Raw genomic sequence first — 13,774 nt, forward strand, 5'->3', positions numbered from 1 at the left:
CTAGTGAGTTACGAAGTCTGCTGGCTGAACTGACACGTGGTGTGACAGAGATGCGCAGAGACCTGCAGATTCTGAAGAGACAGCAGGCACTGCTCCATGAAGAAATGGAATGGTGCCAGGAGAGGAGACCACTGAACAGTTCCCAATGGGACCTACATAGAAACAGGGAGACACTTTTTTCCAACCACTTTGCCTCCCAAAGGCGACCCATTTTTCAAAGCTGTGAAGGAAGCGGACAAATTAAGAGAGAATTTGAGCAGCCAGATCATTTAAACTCCAAATTCATGTGGTTAACCCGTTATGTTAGCCAAAGCCCGGTGGTTCAAGTTTGCATCAATGGAGTCTCAATGCCCGCTCTCTTAGACACTGGATCACAAGTGACCACAATACAAGCAACACAGTTTGAGCAGCATTGGACTGAGGAACAGATGTTTCCGTCAACTTCCACATTGATAAACCCGATTGCAAGCAATGGGCACTGCATCCCTTGCAAAGGATACTCGGAAGCTGAAATTCAAATCGGACGAACAGTGCTACCACAGCAAGGCTTCATCATCACCACTGCCCAAGATGATGGATTGCCTCCAGTGATAGTGGGCATGAATGTGTTGCGGAACTGCTGTGAGGAGCTCGTAGCAGCACTCCAAGGAGAGTTTCAAACTGACAAGCTCCAGGAGAAACAAGGCCTTCAACCTGGGATAGCCAAACAAAAGGGAAGAATGATAACAGAATTATCTGTAAGAGAGGAACATGAAAAAAATAAGGCTAGCCAAATAATGATAGAAATGCCCATCTCCAGTGTCCAGATTATCCGAAAGAATGCTTCAATGTTAGGCATGAATAATATAGCATCCAGTTCTAGAAACTGTGAGCAACCTATTCAAGGAACCAGTTTTGACCACCTGCAAGATAAAAGTCAGATGATAAGACACCTCAAAGCCTTACTGAAGATTGGGAAATACCTGACCAAGCGACAAAGGCAAGAATCCTCGCCAGAACTCCTGAAGTTGTTGAGACAGCGAGAAAGGCTGTTTGAAGAGAAAGGACAGTTGGTTCGATGTAGTGTGGATCCTAATACTCATTATAGGATCAGTCAACTTGTAATTCCAAGACAAAGTGCTTGTTATGTGCTTGAAGAATATCACGACAAGTCAGGTCACCCTGGGTGCAAAAGGATGGAAACAAGCATCTGGAAAAAGTTCTTTTGGGTTGAAATGAGGGAAGACATCAAGAGATGGTGCCGAAACTGTCCAACCTGTTCTGTAAGAAGAACCTTGCTGCCTCTTTCTCTCCAGAATCCATTGTCCCAAACCAGCTGTGATACTGAATCCCAAGATGGAATGGAAGAGGCTCATAAAATGTATTTACAGCAGACTAAGGTGGTTTGTCACCGACAAGGAGGCAAGAAGACTAGGGCTTGCAAAACAGAAAACCACCATAGTCAGCTGCAGTTTTGTACAGCATGTCCCAAAGACAGTTTAGAAAGAGTTCAATACTCATCCATGGCAGGGGGGTTGAGGTTTCCTAGACAAACTTTTCAAGACCATATACTGTCCAGATTTCAACCGATTGCTCCAGGAGCATGTGTTAATGTACTATAGCACAAAAGGAATTATACCTATCAGATACTGATGTTAAAAATGTTGATAAATGTTAATGTTTCAGACATAATCTGTGTTCACTAATGAATGTGACTGGATATAGTGAGAAGTTTATATAGGGATAAAACCAAAATGCGTGAGGACACGCATGTTTTGGGGGGGGGGGCACGTGTGATATCCCATAACAACAAGGACATTTTTGACAACAGTGTAGTTGCCTGTGCCATTTTAAATAAAGTTTATTTAAAAGAAAATTGAACAGCAGTTTGAGAAGTCAGTTGGAGCCATGGTGAGGAAACAGCTGGCGACGCCATTACGCAGAGATGAGCAGCTGAGAGAGGGGAGACAAATAAGCTGAAAATTGCATGAGAGAGTAAGCAGTAGTGCAAAATACAGCAGTGGAAGTGCAGCAATTAACAAGTAAGAACGCCATGACACTCTCAGCCAAGAGAGTGCACAGCAAGTGTCAGAGACAGGAGAGTATAAAGCCTTTATACCAATGCTGACTGGCCTACATCTGAGGGGAAACTGCCTCAGAAACATCTATTGACTGGGTGAGATAAATCCATATTTATACTGAAACCTACTCCACTGCAAAGGACATTATCCTATATTTACTATACCTATGCAGCGATTTACATGGGAAGCAGCTCCAGTTTGTTTTAAACAATCATCTTTACTACACAGAGCTACAATATTTTGTTCACAGCTAAAGAAGACAATAGCTGCATATAACTATGTAACAACATAACCGGGCCCCAACGTGCACATAGAGACTCCCTGCAGTGACACCAATGTTATCTGGGACTTAAATATTGTCTGCATAAGTTGATTTCTATTACTAAGCAACATAGTATTAATCTCAGATTTAGTTATATTACCATTTGTGTAATGACTTAAAGTGTATATGGTGTCTGTGTTTAAGTTGCTTGAATCAAATCTTTCCCTTCCTTACTGTAATCAGTTCCTTTTCTGAGTTATGTGGTAAACCATTTATTCTTTCATACAAAGCCCTGCCTGCCTTTCTTTGTGTCTGGGGAAACCTTGCCTCTCTGCCAGGAATAGAGAAGAGCTGCTGCTGAAGGAGGAATAGTCCATCAAGGTATCCCTGACCTGTTCCACATAGTTTACACACTTGTTATACCGGGGTGTTACATTGTGTGTGACTGACCTTAGGAAGAAACCGGAGCCTCCGCTGCAGTGACCCAGCAACCAGGGCACGGGAGTATACAGTGCCGCTGGGAGTGATGAAGCTGCAGTAAAGATGTCTATTAGACCTAGCCTGCTGCAGCCCTTGTAGATTCTCATAAAAAAAGTTCTTCTTTTCTTGTCAAAATTAATAGCTAAGAATAGGCTGCTTGAGGCAGGCCCCTGTTAAGTGGCCTGCTACTGAAGGCAACAACTACAAACTGAGCTCCCTGTTCATGGAAGCGGGGTTATAGAGGAGAATGCGCTGAGCATCTTGGGAACAGTCAAAAGCTTTGAGCCGGTTGGTGCCTCAGATCAAGATCCTACTCTACACCCCAATGTGAATCCTTGTGGAGTCCAGTGTACCCCACAGAAGAAATTAATGTGTCACACCCATTGGCAGCAACCTTAGAATAGCTGCTGACGGGCACAATTGAGAAAGGAAGGGGGGGGGGACATTTGAATCCAGCACATAGATGCAATTCAAATATGTAATTTGAACCTTCCTATTTTAAAATATAATGGATGAACCTCACCCTGTGAGAACAATCTTCATGATATAGAGATCTCATATGCAAAATAAGTATGAGTTGGGATAGGGCTGGGGAGGGTGGCTGCTCGGGCAGCCCCTCCCCCGTCAAGTTAAGGAGATTCAACTGAGGAAGCACAAGGGAACTCTCGTCTGGGGACAACAACTGCAGGGAGACCACATCTTTTCAGATGAACATGGGAGGGCGGAAGGCTGCCTAATACTGAAGCACCATCAAATATCAAACCATATGCAATAACTAGTACAAGTATTCCTGGGGGAAGGTCTGCAGGAGACGAATTTGCATACGGTGATGTCATCCAAGCAGTGGGCCAAAGTTGGCTGGAACCCTCATCTGCATATGAAAAGAGAAAAGGGTTATGCAGGGCTTGGCGGCCTTTTGCGGCGCTTGGATGACCCCTAGTTCGCATTAAACACCTCCACCCTCCTTCGGTGTGGGGCTCATGTTGGCCATGCCCCATCCCATGAAGCATTGAGCATTGAGAGCCGACCAGGGGAAACACAAATTATGCAGTCAAGTTTCCCACATTTGGGGAAATCGCAGGGGCAGCACAGCCAGAGTGCAATGGGTGAGCCTTGCCCTGGGAGAAGCACCTTCAAGATCATAGTATCTCACCTGGCAGGTAAGTAGGAGTTGGGCTAGAGCTGGGGAGGGTCGCTGCTCGGGCACCCCCCTGTCAAGTGAAGGAGATCCAACTGAGGCAGCACAATGGAACTCTCGAAAGAAGAACAAGGCTAGAGGAAGATCTGAGACAAAGAAATCTGACTTTTACCAGAGCTGACCAGCGGAAAACACAAACACAGTCCCCCACTACCACAAATAATGCAGGCGAGTTTCCCACATTTGGGGAAATCACAGGGGTCAGCATACCCAGAATGCAATGAATGAACCTCACCCTGGGTGAACAATCTTCATGACCATGGTGTCTCCTATGCAAAATAAGTATGATTTGGGATAGGGCTGGGGAGGGCCGCTGCTCAGGCACATCTCTGTCAAGTAAAGTTAATTCAACTGAGGCAGCACAAGGGAACTCTCATCTGGGGACAACAACTGCAGGGAGAACACATATTTTCAGATGAACATGGGAGGGCAGAAGGCTGCCTAATACTGAAGCACCCCCAAACAACAAACCAAATGCAACAACTAGTGCAAGCATTCCTGGGGGAAGGCCTGCAGCAGATGGATTTGCATATGGTGATGTTATCCAAGCAGTGGGTCAAAGTTGGCTTCAACCCTCATCTGCATATGAAAAGAGAAAAGGGGCGTGCAGGGCATGGCGGCCTTTTGCGCTGCTTGGATGACCCCTAGATCGCATTAAACACCCCCACCCTCCTTTGGTGTGGGGCTCATGTTGGCCATGCCCCATCCCATGAAGCATTCAAGCTGATTTCTTGCAGCAGCTGGGCACTGTAACAGCTCCAGAGCTGCTCTGTAAGGCAAGTAAAAGGGTGTGGGCCCTGCAGCACTACCTGTAGTTTGCATTGTGCATTGGAAGGCACAAAGTAAGCAGACGGGAGGAGAAGTCAGGATAGTGCACAAGGGTATAGAAGGGAGGGGCTCAAGAAAAGAGAAGTGGAAACAGACAGCAAACTAGGCTGGAGAGAGACCTGAGACAAAGAGATCTGAATTATACGAGAGCCGACCAGGGGAAACACAAATTATGCAGTCAAGTTTCCCACATTTGGGGAAATTGCAGGGGCAGCACACCCAGAGTGCAATGGGTGAGCCTTGCCCTGGGAGAAGCACCTTCATGATCATAGTATCTCACCTGGCAGGTAAGTAGGAGTTGGGCTAGAGCTGGGGAGGGTCGCTGCTCGGACACCCCCCTGTCAAGTGAAGGAGATCCAACTGAGGCAGCACAAAGGAACTCTCGAAAGAAGAACAAGGCTAGAGGAAGATCTGAGACAAAGAAATCTGACTTTTACCAGAGCTGACCAGAGGAAAGCACAAACACAGTCCACCACTACCACAAATAATGCAGTCGAGTTTCCCACATTTGGGGAAATCACAGGGGTCAGCATACCCAGAGAGCAATGAATGAACTGCACCCTGGGAGAACAATCTTCATAACAATGGTATCTCCTATGCAAAATAAGTATGATTTGGGATATGGCTGGGGAGGGCCGCTGCTCAGGCACATCTCTGTCAAGTAAAGGAGATTCAACTGAGGCAGCACAAGGGAACTCTCATCTGGGGACAACAACTGCAGGGAGAACACATATTTTCAGATGAACATGGGAGGGCAGAAGGCTGCCTAATACTGAAGCACCCCCAAACAACAAACCAAATGCAACAACTAGTGCAAGCATTCCTGGGGGAAGGCCTGCAGCAGATAGATTTGCATATGGTGATGTCATCCAAGCAGTGGGTCAAAGTTGGCTTCAACCCTCGTCTGCATATGAAAAGAGAAAAGGGGCGTGCAGGGCATGGTGGCCTTTTGCGGCACTTGGCTGACCCCTAGTTTGCATTAAACACCTCCACCCTCCTTCGGTGTGGGGCTCATGTTGGCTATGCCCCAGCCCCTGAAGCATTCAAGCTGATTTCTTGCAGCAGCTGGGCACTGTAACAGCTCCAGAGCTGCTCTGTAAGGCAAGTAAAAGGTTGTGGGCCCTGCAGCACTACCTGTAGTTCGCATTGTGCGTTGGAAGGCACAAAGTAAGCAGAAAGGAGGAGAAGTCAGGATAGTGCGCAAGGGCATAGAAGGGAGCTGCTGAAGAAAAGAGAAGTGGAAACAGACAGCAAACTAGGCTGGAGAGAGACCTGAGACAAAGAGATCTGAATTATACGAGACCTGACCAGGGGAAACACAAATTATGCAGTCAAGTTTCCCACATTTGGGGAAATCGCAGGAGCAGCACACCCAGAGTGCAATGGGTGAGCCTTGCCCTGGGAGAAGCACCTTCATGATCATAGTATCTCACCTGGCAGGTAAGTAGGAGTTGGGCTAGAGCTGGGGAGGGTCGCTGCTCGGGCACCCCCCTGTCAAGTGAAGGAGATCCAACTGAGGCAGCACAAAGGAACGCTCGAAAGAAGAACAAGGCTAGAGGAAGATCTGAGACAAAGAAATCTGACTTTTACCAGAGCTGACCAGAGGAAAGCACAAACACAGTCCACCACTACCACAAATAATGCAGTCGAGTTTCCCACATTTGGGGAAATCACAGGGGTCAGCATACCCAGAGTGCAATGAATGAACCGCACCCTGGGAGAACAATCTTCATAACAATGGTATCTCCTATGCAAAATAAGTATGATTTGGGATATGGCTGGGGAGGGCCGCTGCTCAGGCACATCTCTGTCAAGTAAAGGAGATTCAACTGAGGCAGCACAAGGGAACTCTCATCTGGGGACAACAACTGCAGGGAGAACACATATTTTCAGATGAACATGGGAGGGCAGAAGGCTGCCTAATACTGAAGCACCCCCAAACAACAAACCAAATGCAACAACTAGTGCAAGCATTCCTGGGGGAAGGCCTGCAGCAGATAGATTTGCATATGGTGATGTCATCCAAGCAGTGGGTCAAAGTTGGCTTCAACCCTCGTCTGCATATGAAAAGAGAAAAGGGGCGTGCAGGGCATGGTGGCCTTTTGCGGCACTTGGCTGACCCCTAGTTTGCATTAAACACCTCCACCCTCCTTCGGTGTAGGGCTCATGTTGGCTATGCCCCAGCCCCTGAAGCATTCAAGCTGATTTCTTGCAGCAGCTGGGCACTGTAACAGCTCCAGAGCTGCTCTGTAAGGCAAGTAAAAGGGTGTGGGCCCTGCAGCACTACCTGTAGTTCGCATTGTGCGTTGGAAGGCACAAAGTAAGCAGAAAGGAGGAGAAGTCAGGATAGTGCGCAAGGGCATAGAAGGGAGCGGCTCAAGAAAAGAGAAGTGGAAACAGACAGCAAACTAGGCTGGAGAGAGACCTGAGACAAAGAGATCTGAATTATACGAGACCTGACCAGGGGAAACACAAATTATGCAGTCAAGTTTCCCACATTTGGGGAAATCGCAGGGGCAGCACACCCAGAGTGCAATGGGTGAGCCTTGCCCTGGGAGAAGCACCTTCATGATCATAGTATCTCACCTGGCAGGTAAGTAGGAGTTGGGCTAGAGCTGGGGAGGGTCGCTGCTCGGGCACCCCCCTGTCAAGTGAAGGAGATCCAACTGAGGCAGCACAAGGAAACTCTCGAAAGAAGAACAAGGCTAGAGGAAGATCTGAAACAAAGAAATCTGACTTTTACCAGAGATCAGAGGAAAACACAAACACAGTCCCCCACTACCAACAAATAAAGCAGTCGCGTTTCCCACATTTGGGGAAATCACAGGGGTCAGCATACCCAGAATGCAATGAATGAACCTCACCCTGGGAGAGTAATCTTCATGACCATGGTATCTCCTATGCAAAATAAGTATGATTTGGGATAGGGCTGGGGAGGGCCGCTGCTCATGCACATCTCTGTCAAGTAAAGGAGATTCAACTGAGGCAGCACAAGGGAACTCTCATCTGGGGACAACAACTGCAGGGAGAACACATATTTTCAGATGAACATGGGAGGGCAGAAGGCTGCCTAATACTGAAGCACCCCCAAACAACAAACCAAATGCAACAACTAGTGCAAGCATTCCTGGGGGAAGTTCTGCAGAAGACGGATTTGCATACGGTGATGTCATCCAAGCAGTGGGTCAAAGTTGGCTTCAACCCTCATCTGCATATGAAAAGAGAAAAGGGGCGTGCAGGGCATGGCGGCCTTTTGCGGTGCTTGGATGACCCCTAGTTCGCATTAAACACCCCACCCTCCTTTGGTGTGGGGCTCATGTTGGCCATGCCCCATCCCCTGAAGCATTCAAGCTGATTTATTGCAGCAGCTGGGCACTGTAACAGCTCCAGAGCTGCTCTGAACGGCAAGTAAAAGAGTGTGGGCCCTGCAGCACTACCTGTAGTTTGCATTGTGCATTGGAAGGCACAAAGTAAGCAGACGGGAGAAGTCAGGATAGTGCGCAAGGGCATAGAAGGGAGCGGCTCAAGAAAAGAGAAGTTGAAACAGACAGCAAACTAGGCTGGAGAGAGACCTGAGACAAAGAGATCTGAATTATACGAGAGCCGACCAGGGGAAACACAAATTATGCAGTCAAGTTTCCCACATTTGGGGAAATCGCAGGAGCAGCACACCCAGAGTGCAATGGGTGAGCCTTGCCCTGGGAGAAGCACCTACATGATCATAGTATCTCACCTGCCAGGTAAGTAGAAGTTGGGCTAGAGCTGGGGAGGGTCGCTGCTCGGGTACCCCCCTGTCAAGTGAAGGAGATCCAACTGAGGCAGCACAAGGGAACTCTCGAAAGAAGAACAAGGCTAAAGGAAGATCTGAGACAAAGAAATCTGACTTTTACCAGAGCTGACCAGAGGAAAGCACAAACACAGTCCCCCACTACCACAAATAATGCAGTTGAGTTTCCCACATTTGGGGAAATCACAGGGGTCAGCATACCCAGAATGCAATGAATGAACCTCACCCTGGGAGAACAATCTTCATGACCATGGTATCTCCTATGCAAAATAAGTATGATTTGGGATAGGGCTGGGGAGGGCCGCTGCTCAGGCACATCTCTGTCAAGTAAAGGAGATTCAACTGAGGCAGCACAAGGGAACTCTCATCTGGGGACAACAACTGCAGGGAGAACACATATTTTCAGATGAACATGGGAGGGCAGAAGGCTGCCTAATAATGAAGCACCCCCAAACAACAAACCAAATGCAACAACTAGTGCAAGCATTCCTGGGGGAAGGCCTGCAGCAGATGGATTTGCATACGGTGATGTCATCCAAGCAGTGGGTCAAAGTTGGCTTCAACCCTCGTCTGCATATGAAAAGAGAAAAGGGGCGTGCAGGGCATAGCGGCCTTTTGCGGCGCTTGGATGACCCCTAGTTCGCATTAAACACCTCCACCCTCCTTCGGTGTGGGGCTCATGTTGGCTATGCCCCAGCCCCTGAAGCATTCAAGCTGATTTCTTGCAGCAGCTGGGCACTGTAACAGCTCCAGAGCTGCTCTGTACGGCAAGTAAAAGGGTGTGGGCCCTGCAGCACTACCAGTAGTTTGCATTGTGCATTGGAAGGCACAAAGTAAGCAGACAAGAGGAGAAGTCAGGATAGTGCACAAGGGTATAAAAGGGAGGGGCTCATGAAAAAAGAAGTGGAAACAGACAGCAAACTAGGCTGGAGAGAGACCTGAGACAAAGAGATCTGAATTATACGAGAGCCGACCAGGGGAAACACAAATTATGCAGTCAAGCTTCCCACATTTGGGGAAATCGCAGGGGCACCACACCCAGAGTGCAATGGGTGAGCCTTGCCCTGGGAGAAGCACCTTCATGATCATAGTATCTCACCTGGCAGGTAAGTAGGAGTTGGGCTAGAGCTGGGGAGGGTCGCTACTCGGGCACCCCCCTGTCAAGTGAAAGAGATCCAACTGAGGCAGCACAAGGGAACTCTCGAAAGAAGAACAAGGCTAGAGGAAGATCTGAGACAAATAAATCTGACTTTTACCAGAGCTGACCAGAGGAAAGCACAAACACAGTCCCCCACTACCACAAATAATGCAGTCGAGTTTCCCACATTTGGGGAAATCACAGGGGTCAGCATACCCAGAATGCAATGAATGAGAGGAGCAAAACCGAGTTTTATCTCAATTTTTGCATGCCCCATCTTTTTGGGGTTTCTTTTACCGGTTTAAAGATAGAATGAGTGTGCTTTAATGTAAGCTCATTTGCATAGAAATGACAGTAAATGTTTATTTATGTTCAAACAGAACTTTCTTGACCATGCTACTTGCTTTAAAGATCTGGGAGCACATGGAATACAGTACAAACCATGCTTATAGCAAGGAGAAGCCAGGTGAGAAATCTGCTTTCTTTCAAATTGGGCGCTCACTTTGATCTGAATGAGGACTGCTGGCATGGCACTCAGGCGACAGGTGGAATCTTGGTCATGCTCTGGTTTCTCTTCAGAACGAACAAATCTTTCGCCTTTTACTAAAGATTTCCGTGGAGAGGAGCAAAACTGAGTTTTATCTCAATTTTTGCATGCCCCATATCATACCTCCCAACTGTCCCGATTTTCGCGGGACAGTCCCGTTTTTTGGGGACTGTCCCGCTGTCCCACCTGCGGGCCGCAGTGTCCCGCGGTGGGGAGGACAATTGGGAGGCTCTGTCTGTCGCTGCCCTGCTTAGCAGAGCAGCGGTGAATAGACGCTGTGCGCATGCGCACAGCGTCTATTCACTGAAGTCAGAGGGAGAGGTGGCATGCCAGCGGCTCACAGAGCGCTGGGCATGCCCGCTCAGTGCCGAAAACGGGGGCGTGACTCGCGATCGCGGGTCCTCCCGCGAAGCCACGCCCCCTTTTACTTAGGCCACACCCTTTTTGGGAGCGCGCGCGACTTCGCCGCGCGTGTGTCCCTCTTTGCGAGCCGACAAAGTTGGGAGGTATGCCCATATTATTGGGGTTTCTTTTATCAGTTTAAAGACAGAACGAGTTTGCTTTCTTGTTAGCTTTAATGTAAGTTTATTTGCATAACAATGACAGTAAATGTTTGTTTCTTTTCAAACAGAACTTTCTTGACCATGCTACTTGCTTGAAAGATCTGGGAGCACATGGAAAACAGTACAAACCATGCAGTATCACAAGAGCCTTTATTTGATCTTTCATGAAGATAGAGCAGAATTGAGGACACGTCAACAATTTCTGCCGAAGGTGGTTCATCTTTCCACATGGTGCCTTTGGCCACTGACACCTTCGTTGAGTCAAAGTCTCTGGCTGTGGTCAGAACTTTGAAAATTTATGTCACCAGAACGGTTCAGATTAGGAAAACAGAGGCTCTGTTTGTCCTGTATGCTCCCAACAGGATTGGGTGTCCTGCTTCCATGTAGACCATTATGCGCTGGATCTGTGGTAAGATTCAGCATGCTCATTCCATGGCAGGATTGCCGTTACTGAATTAGGTGAAGACCCATTCTACTAGAAAGGTGGGTTCATCCTGGGCAGCTGGTCGGGGAGTCTCGGCATTGCAACTTTGCCGAGCAGCTATTTAGTAAACACTTTTGCTAAGTTTTACAAGTTTGATACCTTGGCCGATGATAACTTCAAGTTGGGTCATTCGGTGCTGCAGAGTCGTACGCACTCTTCCACCCGTTCAAGAGCTTTGGTATAACCCCATGGTTCTTAATGTGACCCCAGCATCCTCTAGGTCGTATGAGAAAATAGGATTTTAATACCTACCGGTAAATCCTTTTCTCTTAGTCTGTAGAGGATGCTGGGCACCCGTCCCAGTCCATACTGTGTCTGCAGTTATTACTTGTGGTTATACACATGTTGTGTTATGGTTCTGGTCAGCTTTTTGCTGCAATTGTTCATGCCGTTGGCTTGTGTTCTGTTGAATGCCACGTTCTGCGGCATGCTTAAGGTGTGAGCTGGTAAGATGCTCACCTTAGTTTAACAATAAATCCTTTCCTCGAAATGTCCGTCTCCATGGGCACAGTTCCTATAACTGGAGTCTGGAGGAGGGGCATAGAGGGAGGAGCCAGTTCACACCCTTTGATAGTCTTAAAGTGCCCATGTCTCTTGCGGATCCCGTCTATACCCCATGGTTCTTAATGTGACCCCAGCATCCTCTACGGACTAAGAGAAAAGGATGCCCTTGCGCACTATCCTGACTTCTCCTCCCGTCTGCTTACTTTGTGCCTTCCAACGCACAATGCAAACTACAGGTGGTGCTGCAGGGCCCACACCCTTTTACTTGCCTTACAGAACAGCTCTGGAGCTGTTACAGTGCCCAGCTGCTGCAAGAAATCAGCTTGAATGCTTCAGGGGATGGGGCATGGCCAACATGAGCCCCACACCAAAGGAGGGTGGGGGTGTTTAATGAGAACTAGGGGTCATCCAAGCACTGCAAAAGGCCGCCATGCCCTGCACGCCCCTTTTCTCTTTTCATATGCAGATGAGGGTTCCAGCCAACTTTGGCCCACTGCTTGAATAACATCACTGTATGCAAATCCGTCTGCTGCAGACCTTCCCCCAGGAAGGCTTGTACTAGATGTTGCATATGGTTTGATATTTGATGGTGCTTCAGTATTAGGCAGCCTTCCGCCCTCCCATGTTCATCTGAAAAGATGTGGTCTCCCTGCAGTTGTTGTCCCCAGACGAGAGTTCCCTTGTGCTTCCTCAGTTGAATCTCCTTAACTTGACGGGGGAGGGGCTGTCCGAGCAGCCACCCTCCCCAGCCCTATCCCAACTCATACTTATTTTGCATATGAGATCTCTTGATCATGAAGATTGTTATCACAGGGTGAGGTTCATCCATTATATTTTAAAATAGGAAGGTACAAATTACATATTTGAATTGCATTTATGTGCTGGATTCAAATGTCCCCCCCCCCCTTCCTTTCTCAATTGTGCCCGTCAGCAGCTATTCTAAGGTTGCTGCCAATGGGTGTGACACATTAATTTCTTCTGTGGGGTACACTGGACTCCACAAGGATTCACATTGGGGTGTAGAGTAGGATCTTGATCTGAGGCACCAACCGGCTCAAAGCTTTTGACTGTTCCCAAGATGCTCAGTGCATTCTCCTCTATAACCCCGCTTCCATGAACAGGGAGCTCAGTTTGTAGTTGGTGCCTTCAGTAGCAGGCCACTTAACAGGGGCCTGCCTCAGGCAGCCTATTCTTAGCTATAAATTTTGACAAGAAAAGAAGAACTTGTTTTATGAGAATCTACAAGGGCTGCAGCAGGCTAGGTCTAATAGACATCTTTACTGCAGCTTCATCACTCCCAGCGGCGCTGTATACTCCCGTGCCCTGGTTGCTGGGTCACTGCAGCGGAGGGTCCGGTTTCATCCTAAGGTCAGTCACACACACACCACCCTTCCGGATCACGAGGCCGCTGATGAAGGGGAGCGTGGCCGTAGGGGGTGGACCGTGTGCGCACTGGCGTGGACACTGATTACTGGGCAGCCGCTCCACTAGCCACCAGGTACAGTTAAGGAGCACAGGTCTGGGGGTTTTTCTCCTATATTAACCCAATTTTGTACTGCCCGCAGCGCATTGTGATAGGTAATAGGGCCTGATTCAGGTTGGATTGCAATCACAATAAGCGATCCAACTGCAAAAATTGCTAAGAGCATACGCATGTGCCTGCATTTTCTGCGGCACCCCGCAGAGAATGCGATCGCCTCTGCCTGTCAATCGGGGCGGGGGGGGGGATAGGTGGGTCAGCAACACTCCATTTCCAAGTCAGGGATGGAGCGGTGCGGGGGCAAGGCTTCAAAATGGGGTCTGCAACGGAGGAGACACAGGGGGCGTGGTCACAGCGGCTGTATGACATCACATTCAGCCGCTGTGATCACAAAAATGGTGGCGGCTTCCTGCGCGCACATACAGTCTGCACCAGCAGGAGGC

At 48.4% G+C, this 13,774-nt stretch overlaps 11 non-coding genes and 1 pseudogene across 11 annotated transcripts; 1 reads left to right on the forward strand and 11 right to left on the reverse strand.

Moving 5' to 3' along the window:
- Nucleotides 1-3,828: 3,828 nt before the first annotated feature.
- On the reverse strand, nucleotides 3,829-3,970 carry LOC135049608 (U1 spliceosomal RNA; annotated as a pseudogene).
- Nucleotides 3,971-4,122: 152 nt separating this feature from the next.
- Nucleotides 4,123-4,286, reverse strand: LOC135049352 (U1 spliceosomal RNA). Its single transcript, XR_010241112.1, has one exon. It is a non-coding gene; the product is annotated as a U1 spliceosomal RNA (small nuclear RNA).
- Nucleotides 4,287-4,960: 674 nt separating this feature from the next.
- On the reverse strand, nucleotides 4,961-5,123 carry LOC135049405 (U1 spliceosomal RNA). The gene has a single exon (XR_010241162.1). It is a non-coding gene; the product is annotated as a U1 spliceosomal RNA (small nuclear RNA).
- A 152-nt stretch (nucleotides 5,124-5,275) lies between these two features.
- LOC135049349 (U1 spliceosomal RNA) lies at nucleotides 5,276-5,439 on the reverse strand. Its single transcript, XR_010241109.1, has one exon. It is a non-coding gene; the product is annotated as a U1 spliceosomal RNA (small nuclear RNA).
- Nucleotides 5,440-6,113: 674 nt separating this feature from the next.
- Nucleotides 6,114-6,276, reverse strand: LOC135049456 (U1 spliceosomal RNA). The gene has a single exon (XR_010241209.1). It is a non-coding gene; the product is annotated as a U1 spliceosomal RNA (small nuclear RNA).
- A 152-nt stretch (nucleotides 6,277-6,428) lies between these two features.
- Nucleotides 6,429-6,592, reverse strand: LOC135049274 (U1 spliceosomal RNA). Its single transcript, XR_010241038.1, has one exon. It is a non-coding gene; the product is annotated as a U1 spliceosomal RNA (small nuclear RNA).
- A 674-nt stretch (nucleotides 6,593-7,266) lies between these two features.
- LOC135049444 (U1 spliceosomal RNA) lies at nucleotides 7,267-7,429 on the reverse strand. The gene has a single exon (XR_010241197.1). It is a non-coding gene; the product is annotated as a U1 spliceosomal RNA (small nuclear RNA).
- A 149-nt stretch (nucleotides 7,430-7,578) lies between these two features.
- Nucleotides 7,579-7,743, reverse strand: LOC135049460 (U1 spliceosomal RNA). Its single transcript, XR_010241213.1, has one exon. It is a non-coding gene; the product is annotated as a U1 spliceosomal RNA (small nuclear RNA).
- A 670-nt stretch (nucleotides 7,744-8,413) lies between these two features.
- On the reverse strand, nucleotides 8,414-8,576 carry LOC135049377 (U1 spliceosomal RNA). The gene has a single exon (XR_010241136.1). It is a non-coding gene; the product is annotated as a U1 spliceosomal RNA (small nuclear RNA).
- A 152-nt stretch (nucleotides 8,577-8,728) lies between these two features.
- LOC135049185 (U1 spliceosomal RNA) lies at nucleotides 8,729-8,892 on the reverse strand. Its single transcript, XR_010240952.1, has one exon. It is a non-coding gene; the product is annotated as a U1 spliceosomal RNA (small nuclear RNA).
- A 674-nt stretch (nucleotides 8,893-9,566) lies between these two features.
- On the reverse strand, nucleotides 9,567-9,729 carry LOC135049597 (U1 spliceosomal RNA). Its single transcript, XR_010241332.1, has one exon. It is a non-coding gene; the product is annotated as a U1 spliceosomal RNA (small nuclear RNA).
- A 583-nt stretch (nucleotides 9,730-10,312) lies between these two features.
- LOC135049158 (U5 spliceosomal RNA) lies at nucleotides 10,313-10,425 on the forward strand. Its single transcript, XR_010240925.1, has one exon. It is a non-coding gene; the product is annotated as a U5 spliceosomal RNA (small nuclear RNA).
- Nucleotides 10,426-13,774: the final 3,349 nt, after the last annotated feature.

This window comes from Pseudophryne corroboree, unplaced genomic scaffold, assembly GCF_028390025.1.
Source record: "Pseudophryne corroboree isolate aPseCor3 unplaced genomic scaffold, aPseCor3.hap2 scaffold_99, whole genome shotgun sequence".
Lineage (NCBI taxonomy): Eukaryota > Metazoa > Chordata > Amphibia > Anura > Myobatrachidae > Pseudophryne > Pseudophryne corroboree.